Source organism: Somniosus microcephalus, chromosome 4 (genome assembly GCF_052327205.1).
Source record: "Somniosus microcephalus isolate GS21.2 chromosome 4, FLI_Smic_1.0, whole genome shotgun sequence".
Lineage (NCBI taxonomy): Eukaryota > Metazoa > Chordata > Chondrichthyes > Squaliformes > Somniosidae > Somniosus > Somniosus microcephalus.
In genome coordinates, this window is record NC_140990.1 from 133,290,545 (window position 1) to 133,305,445 (window position 14,901).

At 48.0% G+C, this 14,901-nt stretch overlaps 1 pseudogene across 1 annotated transcript in view; it reads left to right on the plus strand.

Annotated features, from left to right (window-relative positions):
• Positions 1–14,901, plus strand: part of LOC147119790 (uncharacterized) — a 228,895-nt pseudogene that overhangs the window by 27,033 nt on the left and 186,961 nt on the right. The window lies entirely within an intron of this gene.

The following is a 14,901-nucleotide window of genomic DNA, read 5'->3' on the forward strand; positions in this document are numbered from 1 at the left end:
GTTTGCTAGTGCTGTTGGGAAGGATTTAAACTAGTTTGTCAGGGGGCTGGGAACCTGAGTGTGGGCCCAGAACAGAGAGAAACAAAGCTGGAAGTGCAAGTTAGAAAAGTAGTCAGCAAAACTAGTAGGGAGCAGAAACAAAGGCCAACAGTAAAGAGGGTCAAAGTGCAGAAAAATATTAAACAGACAAAGTTGAAGGCACTTTATCTAAATGCATGTAGCATTCGCAAAAAGGTGGATGAATTAATGGCACTAATAGAAGTAAATAGGTATGATGTAATTGCCATTACAGAGACATGGTTGCAGGGTAACCAAAGCTGGGAACTGAATGTTCCAGGGTACTCAACATTTAGGAAGGACAGACGAAAAGGAGGTGGCATAGCGCTGTTAATAAGGGATGAGATCGGTACGGTAGAGATAAAGGGGGAAAAATTCGGTATTGCCCCATATGGCTGGTGCACAAAGTTTAACGCCTGGCGCTAATTATCACCTCCGACAGCAAACTTGGCTTTTATCACCCCTGGAGGTGTTTGGAGCGCTAAATCAGGCGCTACACACCTCTCTTAAGGCGCTAAGGCCGAAGAGTGAGGCGCTACCTCAGAGGGCGGGCTGCCAGTTAGCGATTGAACACAGACACACTGGCGCCGGTCAGTTCTTAAAGGGGAGGGTCGATCTTGCTCTGCAGCTGCACCCTGCTCACTGGAGCCTTGAATCTCGGCCTAGGCAGACCTGTGGCTAAATCTAGCAGCCAGACACTATGGAAAGGGCCAGGGAGCGAGCACAGCGCTTCGATGAGTGGGCTTTGGAGGCTCTGGTTCGCGGGGTGGAGCGCAGAAGATCCATTCTGTACCGAGAGAGTGGCAGGAGGCCTTTGCCACGCGAGTACAGAAGAGTGTGGAGGGAGGTGGCTCAGAGAGTGTCCTCAAGCAGCATGGTGTCTAGGACCCATATCCAATGTAGGAAAAAGTTCAACGACCTCACTCGGGTCATCAGGGTGAGTGCCTTTTTTTCAAAACTTCATCCCTCCATCTCAACCTCACTTTATGGCCAGAGGGTCTTGAAAGCCCCAATGCCCAACACTCATCCAACACCTTTGGCCCTTTCATCAAACACACACGCACATTCCACACTTTGCATACAGTAAGGGCTATTCAACCATGGGAGGCATTTCAGGCAAGATCATGGCTGCATATTTACTCAGTCGCCGTCCTTTTTCTTGCAGGCCAAGCTGTCTCATAATAGGAGACAGCAACAATGGACCGGTGGAGGGCGGCCTCACCTTCAAGCCCTCAGCGATCTTGAGCGCGTCCACAGGATTGTGGCAAGCCGGGTAATTGGTCCCGTCACCACTGGAGACGCCGACCCCGTTCTGGACAGCACTGGTAAGGTCATCACCTTTTTGTCCTCTCTCCTTCCACTTGTTCCTCACAACAGCAGCCTTTGACACACTCAATCCAACTTACTAAATCGCTGCACTCATTCCTCCCTTGCTGCCACCCTGTCCTCACGCTAAAGCCACTCTTGTACCTCCCTGCTTTCAGATGGTGATTCACCAGGTGAGGAGACGGGCCCTCAAGCTGCCAGTTGGAGTGAAGCTGAAGGCAAGGAGGAAGAGGGAGCCAGACCATCAGCGCCACCCTCTCCCGAGGAAGCCCATGCCCACATTGGGAACACGCCTTCCCTGGAGGGGAGCAGGGGGGGAATGGTCTGATGAGGGTGAAGCTCCAGGACCCAGCGGGCTGCAGCAACGCGAGGGGGTTAGGGAAGCTCGGGGGCCTTCTCCCCGGAGGGATAGTATGGCCTCGAGTCCTGCTGCACTGGACGCAGACGAGGAGCGGGTCCTCGCTGAAATGAGCGCCCAGGCGGAACAAAGGCACACTGAGCTCATGGCTGCAGTGGCAAGGATGCCCAAATCCATTGAATCACTGGCAAGGAGTGTGGAGCACTTCGCTGTACCACAGGCGGCTGCCACGCAAATGCTAAGTGCTGCAATGCAGTCAGTGGCTGGTCTCATGCAGATGCAGATTGAGGCCACGCGAGCACTGACTGCTGCCACCCTCGTTAGATCGGGCAAATTTCCCCGGGGCTCTCACGCGCCGCAGCAGGCCAGCAATCTGTGCTTCATCAGATTGCTCCGGATGCTGAAGTGCTGCCCTGTGGGAGTGCCAGTGTGTCGGTCGAGCAGGGAGTTGCTGTCTTCTCTCAAGATGACAGCATTCCTGCTGCCACCACTGGCACTTCTCCACTGCAGTTGCCACCGCCTGTAGGGCAGACTGCTGCCGCCCATGCAGAGCTGGTGCAGTCAGCAGCCAGGCCCTCCAGGCCCAGAGCTGGTCCAGGCCGTCCCTGATGGGCATCTGCAGTCTCAGTTTCTGACACTCAGCAGCCTTCCCCCAGCCTTGCTTCAGCCACTGGGGTCCCTTTGTGGAGGAGCTGCAGGGTGGGAAGGGGGGAATTTCGCAAGGGAAGCAGATCACCCTCGAAGGGCAAAAAGTAGGAGGTGTGGCAAAATGTTTTTCATTGTTTTATTGAAGGCCGAGGGTCGTGGTCAAATTTTTGTTACTTTTTTGGACATTGTCTCCAGGTTGTGAGAGCCAGTTATGTGAATGACTGCTTTTTTGTGTGTTTCTTTCTATTACTTTGTCATGCAGAAATGAGACATAGAGTTTGTGAAATAAAGAAGTGTCTGTATTCAAAATGTACATGTTTGGTCTTTGCACTCATTGTTGCCTTGACCGGCTTAGGGGTTGCGGGATGGTTTCATTCAGGTTGTTTAGAAGCCATTCCCTCAGAGGGGGCCTAGAAGCGACTTGCTATGAGCCTTTGACGGACGGCCCTTCCACTTTGTGCCTCCCTCCTGCCTTGGTGCTGCTGATGATCATCCTCCTTATCTTCCTCCTCCTCCTCCTCCTCCTCCTCTTCTGCTGGTGCTCCAATGTATGGTGGCATTGGCTGGGTCCTGAGGATTGCAAGGTTATGCAGCATGCAGCACACAACAACGAAGTGGGAGACTCGCTCAGGCGAGTACTGCAGGGCTCCTCCAGAATGGTCCAGACAGCGGAACCGTTGCTTGAGCACGCCGATTGTGTGCTCAACGATGTTCCTGGTAGCTTGATGGCTCTCGTTGTATCGTAACTCAGCAGGGGTGCTGGGCGAACGGAGCGGTGTCATCAGCCAGGTGCACAGAGGATATCCCTTGTCCCCGAGAAGCCAACCTCCTGGGTGATGCGGTGCCTGGAAAAGGTCTGCCACAGAGGTCTGGCGCAGGATGAAGGCATCGTGACTGCTGCCTGGAAAGTGGGCATTGACAGCAAGTATCAGCTGTCTGTGGTCACAGACCAACTGGATGTTTAAGGAATGGAAGCCATTTCGGTTGCGGAAATCCTTGGCATTCTCTTGCGGCGCCCGCAAAGCCACATGCGTGCAGGTAATGGCGCCCTGCACCATGGGGAAGCCCGCTATCATCGCAAAGCCCGATGCGCGTTCTTGCTGCTTGTCCGGGGTCATGGGGAAAGAGATGTACTCTCATCTCCTTTTAAAGAGGGCATTTGTTCCCTGACGGATGCAGCAATGCACCGCAAACTGGGAGATATTGGCGATGTCCCTAGGAGCTGATTGAAATGAGCCGGTGGCATAAAAGTTGAGAGCCACTGTTATCTTCACTGCCACTGACAGAGACGTCCTGCTCCTCAGTTGAGGTTGCAGATCTGGCTGAAGCAGGTAGCAGAGCTCTGTGACCACCTCCTTGCTGAAGCGCAGCCTTCGCAAACACTGCTCCTCAGACATATTAATGTAGGAGAACTGTTGGCGAAAATCCCTGGGAGGGTAAGGTCTCCTGTACCGAGGCCTGTTGGCCCTCCTCTGTCTGGCCATGATTGTCACTCTCTCTCTGCGTCTCTGTGCCCCCTGAATGTGATGGAGAAGGACGACATTCCCATTCATTGCAGCCCTCATAGTATCTGGGCAATCAAAGTTATGAAGGTCAAAAAGCAAAGTACCTGCAAAGTTATGGTCAGAAGCCAAAACTACCTCAGACAGCGTTGACTCAATGCAGAAGTCTCTCTTTCTCTCTTTGTCTCTCTCCAAATCTCTCTCTCTCTCTCAGAACGAGTGGTGCAAAAATGGCTACCACACAAAAGCCAGGAAGAGGCCCCCTTTAAATAGTGCCCCCCCAGCCCCACAGCGACTAGGAAGCATTCCAGTCAACCTGTCGTTGGTAGCGCCAGGTGGAAAGGAGGGGGGCGCCACTGAATTTCCGGTCCAGGGCGCCCCAAGGGCATTGCACTCTCAAATGACGTCAAGATCTGCGTGCGCAGGAGATCGGGCGGTATTGTTTAGCGCTGCCGCAAAATGTCCGGTCAATTTCGCGAGAGGCACAGATATCGCCGCGCCCGGGCGCTAGTTGGTTTGCGCCCCACTTAGCGCCCTCTTAAGGCACTAATGGGTGGCGCTACCAACTGAATTTTTCCCCCAAAAGATCTTGGCTTGGCAGATCGTGATGTAAAAGAGGAATCAGTTTGGGTAGAGCTAAGAAACAGCAAAGGGTGGAAAACATTGGCGGGAGTTGTGTATAGGCCACCAAACAGTAATGGTAATGTAGGGCACAGTATCAATCAAGAGATTAGAAGTGCATGTAACAAGGGCAATACGGTAATCATGGGGGACTTTAATCTATATATTGACTGGGCAAATCAAATTACCACTAATGGTGTGGAGGACGAATTCTTGGAATGCATGCAAGATGATTTCCTCTATTAGTATGTGGAGGAACCAACCAGGGAACAGGCTATTCTGGATCTGGTACTGTGTAATGAGAAAGGGCTAATCAAGAATCTTGTGGTAAAGGGGCCTTTAGGGACAAGTGACCATAATATGATTGAATTTTACATTACGTTTGAGAGTGATGTAGTCCAATCTGAAACTAAGGTCGTCAATCTAAACAGAGGAAACTACAACGGAAACTCAAGGAATGTGCTGATCAGCTGGCTGATGTCTTCACCGCCATCTTCAATCTGTCATTGGCCCAGGCAGTAGTCCCTACATGCTTCAGGACCGCTACCATTATTCCTGTGCCGAAACAAACGGCTGTGACGTGCCTGAACGACAATCGACCTGTCGCACTCACACCCATCATAATGAAGTGTTTCGAGAGACTGGTCTTAGCCCACATCAAAGCCAGTGTTCCTGCCTCCCTTGACCAACACCAGTTTGCCTATCGTGCAAACAGATCAACGGAGGATGCAATCACAACTGCTCTACACTCTGCACTGAATCACCTAGATGGTAAGGAGACCTACATCAGAATGCTGTTCATAGACTACAGCTCAGCATTCAACACTAACGTCCCCAACAAGCTGGCCACCAAACTCCAAACTCTTGGCCTGAACACTTCCCTCTGCAACTGGACCCTGGACTTCCTAACAAACAGACCCCAGTCTGTCAAATTAGGTAACCACACCTCCCCCCCCCCTGACCCTGAACACGGGGGCCCCACAAGGATGTGTGCTGAGCCCCCTCCTCTACTCCCTCTTCACCCACGCTGTGTGGCTGTTAAGGGTTCCAACACCATCATCAAGTTTGCGTATGACACCACGGTAGTAGGCCAGATCACCAACAACGATGAGTCAGCCTACAGGGAGGAGGTCCAGCATCTCGTGAAGTGGTGCGCCGATAACAACCTGGCCCTTAACACCAAGAAAACAAAAGAAATCATTGTGGACTTCAGGAAGTCCAAAGGTGGAAGTCACACCCCCATCCACATCAATGGGGCTGTGGTGGAAAGGGTGGACAGCTTTAAGTTCCTCGGAGTCCACATCACGGAAGACCTCTCCTGGTCCCTCAACACCTCCTCTCTGGTGAAGAAGGCCCAGCAGTGCCTATATTTCCTAAGGAGGCTGAAGGGATGTAATCTATCACCCCTGATCCTCTCTAACTTTTACCGCTGCACTATAGAGAGCATCCTGACAAACTGTATCACAGTATGGTATGGCAGCTGTAGCTACTATGACCGGAAAGCCCTGCAGCGGGTAGTCAAAACTGCCCAACGCATTACCGGCACCCGGCTACCGACCATAGAGCACATATACCAGAAACGCTGTCTACGGAGGTCACGGTCCATCATCAAAGACCCTACCCACCCCAGCCACAGTCTGTTTGCCCTCCTGCCATCTGGGAGACGCTACAGATGCATTCGCACCCGTACGACCAGATTTAGGAACAGCTTCTTTCCCAGGGCTGTCATCCTACTGAACTCCACAAATAAACTCTAAAGCCTGCACATCTGCCAATGCACTTTATTATGGTTATATTTATGTTAATATACTACAAGCCAAATGTATGTTGAATGTTTAAATGTCTTAATCCAAATGTACACTCTCGGGAGCCGCAAGCCTACATTTCGTTGTACTGCACTTGTGCACTAACAATGACAATAAAAGTTGATTTGATTTTGATTTGATGAGGGGCACGTTGGCCATGGTAGATTGGGAGACTACACTAAAAGGTATGAAGGTGGACATACAATGGCTAACATTCAAGGAAATAATGCATAATTTGCAACAAACATATATTCCTCTAGGGCATAAAAACCCAAAAGGAAAAGTGATCCAACCATGGCTAACAAAAGAAATTAAAGCGAGTGGCCCAGAAATTCGGGTCCCAACGCGTGAGTACGCACGGGGTACTCACGCGTGGACCCGATGGAAGTGCCGGTTTCTTGCATGCACTGCGCATGCGTGGGAAACCGGCACTTCCGTTCCTCTGAACGAAGGGGTTCAGAGGTCGAACGCGTGCGCGCGGAAGTCTGCGCGTGCGCTTTGAACTTACGTTTTTTTACAGGTTTTTCCCTGAGGGTAAGTCTTTAGATTTTAGAAATGTAAAAACCAGGCGTAAGGCCTGCATTTTAAAAGGTAAGTGGTCAATTAGTTAAAATTAAAACATTTTTTCCACAGGTTTATTATTTTTAAATACTTTAAAGCAAGGTAAGTTTATTTTTAGCCCCGTTTTATTAATAAGATTATTTTTTTCAAAAATTTAAATTATTGTTTAAAATAGTTATTTAATGTAATTTATAGTTTATTTAAAAAGTGTGATGATTTTTTTAAATTTATTTGAAGGTTTACTACTACTTTGGGGCCCGTAGTATTTAAGTTTTGACAGGTCTTCCTGTCACTACTTATGAATGGGCTTTTCCCTGCGCCGATTGGCTGCCCATGGCCCACGTGATCCCAGGGGACGCATCGCACTAACTACGCCCCTGGGACACGCAAGCACAGCGCGCCGGCAGCTGGGCCAGACCCCAGAGTGGAATTCCACGGGGCCCTACAGCTCAACAGCCGGCGCGCAAGGTAAGTGCAGGTCGGGGGCTTGCACCCGCGGGAAGCTCCCGACCCGAATTTCTGGGCCAGTATTAAGTCAAAGGAGGCAGCTTATAAAGTTGCCAGAAAAAGCGGTCAGCCTGAGGATTAGGATCTTTTTAGAAATCAGCAAAGGGGGACCAAGAAATTGATAAAGAAAGGGAAAATGGAATATGAGCACAAACTCGTGAAAAATATAAAAACGGATTGTAAAAGCTTCTATAGGTATGTGAAAAGGAAAAGACTGGCGAAGGTAAATGTAGGTCCTATACAGTCAGAGCCGGGAGAATTTATAATGGGGAATGAGGAAATGGCAGAGAAATTAAATAAATACTTTATTTCTGTCTTCACGGAGGAAGACACAAAACACCTCCCAGAAATATGAGAAAACCAAGGGTGTGGCGAGAATGAGGAATTTAAAGAAATTATTATTAGTAAAAAAACAGTACCAGCAAAATTAATGAGACGAAAAGTCGATAAATCCCAAGGACCGGATGACCTACATCCTAGGGTTTTGAAAGAGGTGGCCATTGGGATAGTGGACGCATTGGTTGTCATCTTCCAAAATTCTATAGATTCTGCAACGGTTCCTGCAGATTGGAGGATAGCAAATGTAACCCTGCTATTTAAGAAAGGAGGGAGAGAGAAAACGGGTAACTACAGACCTGTTAGCCTCACATAAGTAGTTGGGAAAATGCTGGAATCTATTATAAAGGATGCAATAACTGGGCACTTAGAAACTAATAGTAAGGTTGGGCAGAGTCAACATGGATATATGAAAGGGAAGTCCTGTTTGACAAACCTATTGGAGTTTTTTGAGGATGTATCTAGTGGAGTAGACAAAGGAGAACTGGTAGATGTGGTGTATTTGGATTTTCAGAAGGCCTTCGATAAGGTCCCACACAAGAGGTTGGTGAACAAAATTAGGGCACATGGAATTGGGGGTAATATACTTGCATGGATTGAGAATTGGTTAACAGACAGAAAAAGAGTAGGGATAAACGGGTCTTTTTCAGGATGGCAGGCTGTGACTAGTGGGGTACCGCAAGAATCGGTGCTTGGGCCCCAGCTATTCACAATCTATATCAATGATTTGGATGAAGGGACTAAATGTAACATTTCTAAATTTGCTGATGACACAAAGCTAGGTGGCCATGTCAGTTGCAAAGAGGATGTGAAGAGGCTTCAAGGGGATCTCGACAGGTTCGGTGAGTGGGCGAGAATATGGCAGATGGATTATAATGTGAAGTTATCCGCTTTGGTGGAAAAAACAGATAGGCAGTGTATTTCCTAAATGGTGAAAGACTGGGGAATGCAGATGCTCAAAGGGACCTGGGTGTCCTTGTACACGAGTCACTGAAAGTGAATGTGCAGGTGCAGCAAGCCACAGGAAGGCAAATGTTATGCTGGCCTTCATTACAAGAGGATTTGAGTACAGGAGTAAAGAAGTCTTATTCCAATTATATAGGGCCTTGGTGAGACCACACCTGGAGATCTGTGTACAATTTTGGTCTCCTTACCTAAGGAAGGATATACTTGCCACAGAGGGAGTGCAACGAAGGTCCACAAGATTGATTCCTGGGATGGCGGGACTGTCGTACGAGAAGAGATTGAGTAAACTAGGCCTGTATTCTCTTGAATTCAGAAGAATGAGAGGGGATCTCATTGAAGCATACAAAATGATTACAGGGCTTGATAGGGTGGATGCTGGGAGAATGTATCCCTTGGCTGGGGAGTCGAGAACCAGGGGCCACAGCCTCAGGATAAAGGGTAGGCCATTCAGGACTGAGATGAGAAGAAATTTCTTCACACAGAGGGTGGTGAATCTTTGGAATTCTCTACCCCAGAGGGCTGTGGAGGCTCAGTCATTGGGTATATTCAAAACAGAAGTCGATAGATTTCTGACTAGTAAGGGCATCAAGGGATATGGCGATAGGGCCGGTGAATGGAGTTGAGGCAGAAGATCAGCCTTGATCTCATTGAATGGCGGAGCTGGCTCGAAGGGCCAAATGGCCGACTCCTGCTCCTATTTCTTATGTTCTTATGTTCTCCTTTCTAACTCGAGATTATTTTAGTTCTCATAACATCGGTTACTCTCATGGACAAGTCCCAGCAGAACAAACGGGAAACTCTTCAACCTCCATCGCCTCCAGTCCAGATTCAGGGTCGCCCCATCCTCTGTCGTTGAATTACAGTATGCAGACGATGCTTGCGTCTGCGCTCACTCGGAGGTCGAACTCCAAACCATCGTCAACACCTTCACTGAAGCGTACGAGAGCATGGGCCTTACACTAAACATCCGTAAGACAAAGGACCTCTACCAACCTGCCCCCGCCACACAGTACTGCCCCCCGATTATCAAAATCCACGACAAGGCCTTGGACAACGTGGACCACTTTCCATACCTCGGGAGCCTACTGTCAACAAGGGCAGACGTCGACGATGAAGTCCAACACCGCCTTCAGTGTGCCAGTGCAGCCTTCGGTCGCCTGAGGAAGAAAGTGTTTGAAGAGCAGGACCTCAAACCCGGCACTAAGCTCATGGTCTACAGAGCAGCAGTGATACCTGTCCTGCTGTATGCCTCAGAGACAGGCACCTCAAAGCACTGGAAAGGTACCACCAACGCTGCCTCCGCAAGATCCTGCAAATCCATTGGCAGGATAGGCGCACCAACATCAGTGTTCTTGCTCAGGCCAACATCCCCAGCATCGAAGCTTTGACCACGCTCAATCAGCTCCGATGGACGGGTCACATTGACCGCATGCCCGATACGAGACTCCCAAAACAAGCACTCTACTCGGAGCTCCGGCATGGCAAGAGAGCCCCAGGTGGGTAGAGGAAATGCTTCAAGGATACCCTCAAAGCCTCCTTGAAAAAGTATAACATCTCCACCGATACCTGGGTCTCCCTGGCCCAAGACCGCACAAAGTGGAGAAGCATCCGGGAAGGTGCCGAACACCTCGAGTCTCTTCGTCGGGAGCAAGCGGAAGCCAAGTGCAGGCAGCGCAAGGAGCGCACGTCAACCCAAGCACCCCACCCACCTGCCCCTTCAACCACCGTCTGCCCCACCTGTGACAGAGACTGTAGGTCCCACATTGAACTAATCAGTCACCTGCGAACTCATTTTTAATGTGGGAGCAAGACATCCTCGGTTCCGAGGGACTGCCTAAGAAGCCTCTCATGGACAAGTCCCAGCTCCCCATACGTTCCAGAGGGCCTCTCCTAGCCTTAGTATCCAGAGAAGGTCTCAGTAACACGCCCGGGATCACTAAACACAAAACCCAGTCTGTTAATCACTTTCAGCTACTGGACTTAGCGTGTGTCCCACAGCATCTCTCTCACCTTCGATGTGTGAATAGAGCATCACGTCTGCAAACCTGCTTTCAATTTAAATTTGAATCCACACAGCAAGTGTATTTAAAAAAATACGTACAAGTAAACAGATCACATCAAATAATTGGCAAAGGTTTAGAGTCAACAAGATGAACAAGTGAACACATCACGGCCCAATACCCCAGCTCTGTATTCACAGGAGAAAGTCTGTTATCTAACTCCTCGAGTGGACAGAATAGAGAAAGATCCCAACTCTAAGAACATCTAGAATCTGTTGTAAATATCTTTCAAATCCTGACTGGTCCAATCTGTCGGTTTCCTTTCAATTGAAGTGAATGGAAGATGAGAGGGGTGTTGACATATGGACCTCGGTTAATTCAGCTTCTGAAAGGTGTTCATGTTTAGTTCATTCGATAACAGGGAAAATGTGGTTGGTATCATTAGAGAGAGAGAGATTTCACTGAGCAACAGCTGGTGTTTGCAACCAACTGGCCTTGGATATTTTCATCAGAGAATGTTTTGATCAGAAATATGATGTTGGGATAAGAAAAGTCTGCAGACTAGTGGTTTGTGCTGCCCCAGGAAGGCCACAGTGTTTTTACTGCTTCTAACGTTGTTGATGTGTGTTGAAGAAAATGTAGACTTGTGTCTCTGGACTGTGCAGTAGCCAGAGATGACCATATTAGGCAATGCCTGATCCAGTTTGATAAGAGGTTGATGGCAGAGCAAGAGATCCAGCAGTTTTAAGAATTTATCTCCCGTTATCTGCAGACATCGAATGTCGCAGCGTGCTGACAAAATTGGACTTAAGACTTTAACCTATTGGGTTAAATTATTGGGATCGATTGTTATAGAATTGAATTGTTATAGAATGGAAAAGTAGTGAAGTTATGTTAAACTTGTATCGAACCTTGGTTAGACCACACTTGGAGTACTGCGTACAATTCTGGTCACCATATTATAAAAAGGATATAGAGGCACTGGAGAGGGTGCAGAGAAGATTTACAAGGATGATACCAGAAACGAGAGGGTATACCTGTCAGGAAAGGATGGACAGGCTGGGTCTCTTTTCTCTTGAAAAATGAAGGCTGAGTGGTGACCTAATAGAGGTCTTTAAAATTATGAAAGGTTCTGATAGAGTAGATACAGAGAGAGTGTTTCCACTTGTGGGGAAGAGCATAACTAGAGGCCATCAATATAAGATAGTCACCAAGAAATCAAATAGGGAATTCAGGAGAATCTTCTTTACCCAGAGAGTGGTGAGAATGTGGAACTCGCTACCACAGGGAGTGGTTGAAGCGAATAGTATCGATGCATTTAAGGGGAGGCTAGACAAGCCTATGAGGGAGAAGGGAATAGAGGGTTATGCTGATAGAGTTAGATGAGGAAAGACGGGAGGAGGCTCGAGTGGAGCATAAACGCCGGCATGGACTGGTTGGGCCGAATGGTGTGTTTCTGTGCCGTATATCCTGTGTAATCCAATTTTCCAAAACACATTGCTCAAAGGGGAGGATAAATGACTTGCATCCAAACGCAATTGTTACTTTTGTCTTCTTTGTAAAATCGCATAGTCTGGGCATAATTTGTTTGTGAAATTAAAATTGATTATATGGACTAGAAATAATTAAACCAGGAAATGTATTTTATAATGATGTGCATTTTGAAATTGTACTCGGAACATCTCCTCATTAAAGATCACCCATTGTTCCATTACAGTTTTTCCTGTCAGTCTTTGGTTCCCTTTTACCCTGGCTAGATCCTTTCGCATCCCATTGAAGTTAGCCCTATTCCAGTTTAGAAGTTCCACTCTGGATTGTTCCTTGCTCCTCTCCATTGCTAATCTAAATCTTATGATACGATGATCACTTGTACCCAAGTGTTCTCCCACAGACACTTGGTCGACCTGGCCCACCTCATTCTCCAGCACCAGATCCAGCAATGCCTCCTTCCTAGTTGGGCCAAGAACATATTGGTCAAGGAAATTCACCTGAACACATTTCAGAAATTCCTCCCCCTCCTTTCCCTTTACCCTAGCATTATCCCAATCGATACTTGGGTAATTAAAGTCCCCCAATATCACCACTCTATAGCTCTTGCATATCTCTGCGATTTCCCTGCAGATTTGCTCCTCTACCTCCCTCTCACTATTTGGAGGCCTATAGAACACCCCCAATAACACGATCATACCCTTTTTGCTCCTCAACTCTAACCAAATGGATTCTGTCCTTGTCCCCTCAAGAACATCCTCCCTTCCTTAATCAGCACTGACACCCCACCTCCCTTTTTCCCTTCCCTATGTTTTCTGAACACCTTGTACCCTTGAATATTAAATGCCCAGTCCTCACCACTTTTAAGCCACATTTCCGTTATTGCCACACGGCTAATTGTGCTTGTAGCTCACCAACCTTATTCACCACACTTTGTGCGTTTACGTACATACATTCTGAACCCATTTTTGAATTTTTCGTAGTCTTTCTTAGTCTGCTCCTATCTAATATGGTACTACTTCCACCTCTAGTACACAGTCAGAGTGTGTTTTTGCTGATCTTAATAACCCCTATACCTGGGCTGGAGATTAATATTCTGTATCAATATTGAATAAAGCAGCTTTGTTTCAAACACAGTGTATTGAATGTTTGATTTCTCCATGATCAGAGGAAACTAATTGATGTTCTGTTACCGACTGTTCCATTTTGGGGCTTTTCTTACTCTTGATTATATCACTTCTCACCTAGTTCACCTTCTACCACATCTAACCCCAAGCTGGTTCCATTTGACTACATGGCTTGTGGGTGTCATAGACTGAACTACAGTGTCTCACTTTATAATCATCTGAAATTCCTTCCAACCAACCCTTGAAAGAACTCTCTTGCTTCAGATTTGAAATCAGTTATTGTGTGCATGGTTTAACACTTCTTGGATGTGGTTAGTACAACTCCTCCACAGGTCCTGCATGTGACAACCTTTGGAATGTTCTGATCTTTGTCATTGTCTTTGCTGATTGTGATGGTGTCCTTGATTTAATCTCATGGACCTAACATACCGTGCACTATTTCCTGCATCGAGATCATTGTTTCAAATACTGAGCTTGAGCACAGAGCTTGGAGACAGAGCCGGGAGATTCACAAACGGAGTGATTCACAAGCAGAGTGGGGGCAGGAATTGGTGGAGGGAGAAGGCGGTGGAGACGTCTGAGTGAAAAGGAGGAGTGGAGCCACAGAACCCAAGTTAATAGGCACGAGAGCGGAGCTGTGGGACAGCGAGAGGAGCGGCCGCAGATAAAGACAGGCCCAAGAGCCCGGAGGGAGTGCCAGTGTCAGGGAGCGAGGTAAGTGACCTCAGCACAAGGGAAGGAACAGATTGGGGAGGGATTGTTTTTAAGTCTCGAGTTTATTTCTGTTAAATTACTTTAAAAATTAAGTTAGTTAATAGTCGAATAATTAAAGGCACAGCAGGGCCACTGGGTCCAGCGGATGAACATCCTGTGCCTTTCCACCATCTACAAGGCACAAGTAAGGAGTGTGATGGAATACTCTCCACTTGCCTGGATGAGTGCAGCTCCAACAACACTCAAGAAGCTCGACACCATCCAGGACAAAGCAGCCTGCTTGATTGGCACCCCATCCACCACCTTAAACATTCACTCCCTCCAGCACCGGCGTACCGTGGCTGCAGTGTGTACCATCTTAATAAATGGAGGTATAGAGTACAAAAGTGTGGAAATGATGATGAAACACTGGTTCGGCCCCAACTGGAGTACTGTGTCCAATTCTGGGCACCACACTTCAGGAAGGATGTGAAGGCCTTAGAGAAGGTGCAGAAAAGATTTATGAGAATGATTCCAGGAATGAGGGACTTCACTTACCTTGATAGACTGGAGAAGCTGGGGTTGTTCTCCTTGGAGCAGAGATGATTGAGAGAAGATTTGATAGAGGTGTTCAAAATCATGAGGGGTCTGGGCACAGTAGATAGAAACTATTCTCATTGGCGGGAGGGTCGAGAACCAGAAGACACAGATTTAAGGTGATTGGCAGAAGAACCAAAGGTGACATGGGGGAAAACTTTTTACGCAGTGAGTGGTTGTGATCGGGAATGCACTGCCTGAAAGGGTGGTGGAGGCAGATTCACTCGTGGCTTTCAAAAGGAATTGGATGAGTACCTGAAGGACAAAAATTTGCAGGGCTATGAGGGAAGGGTGGGGGAGTGGGACTAG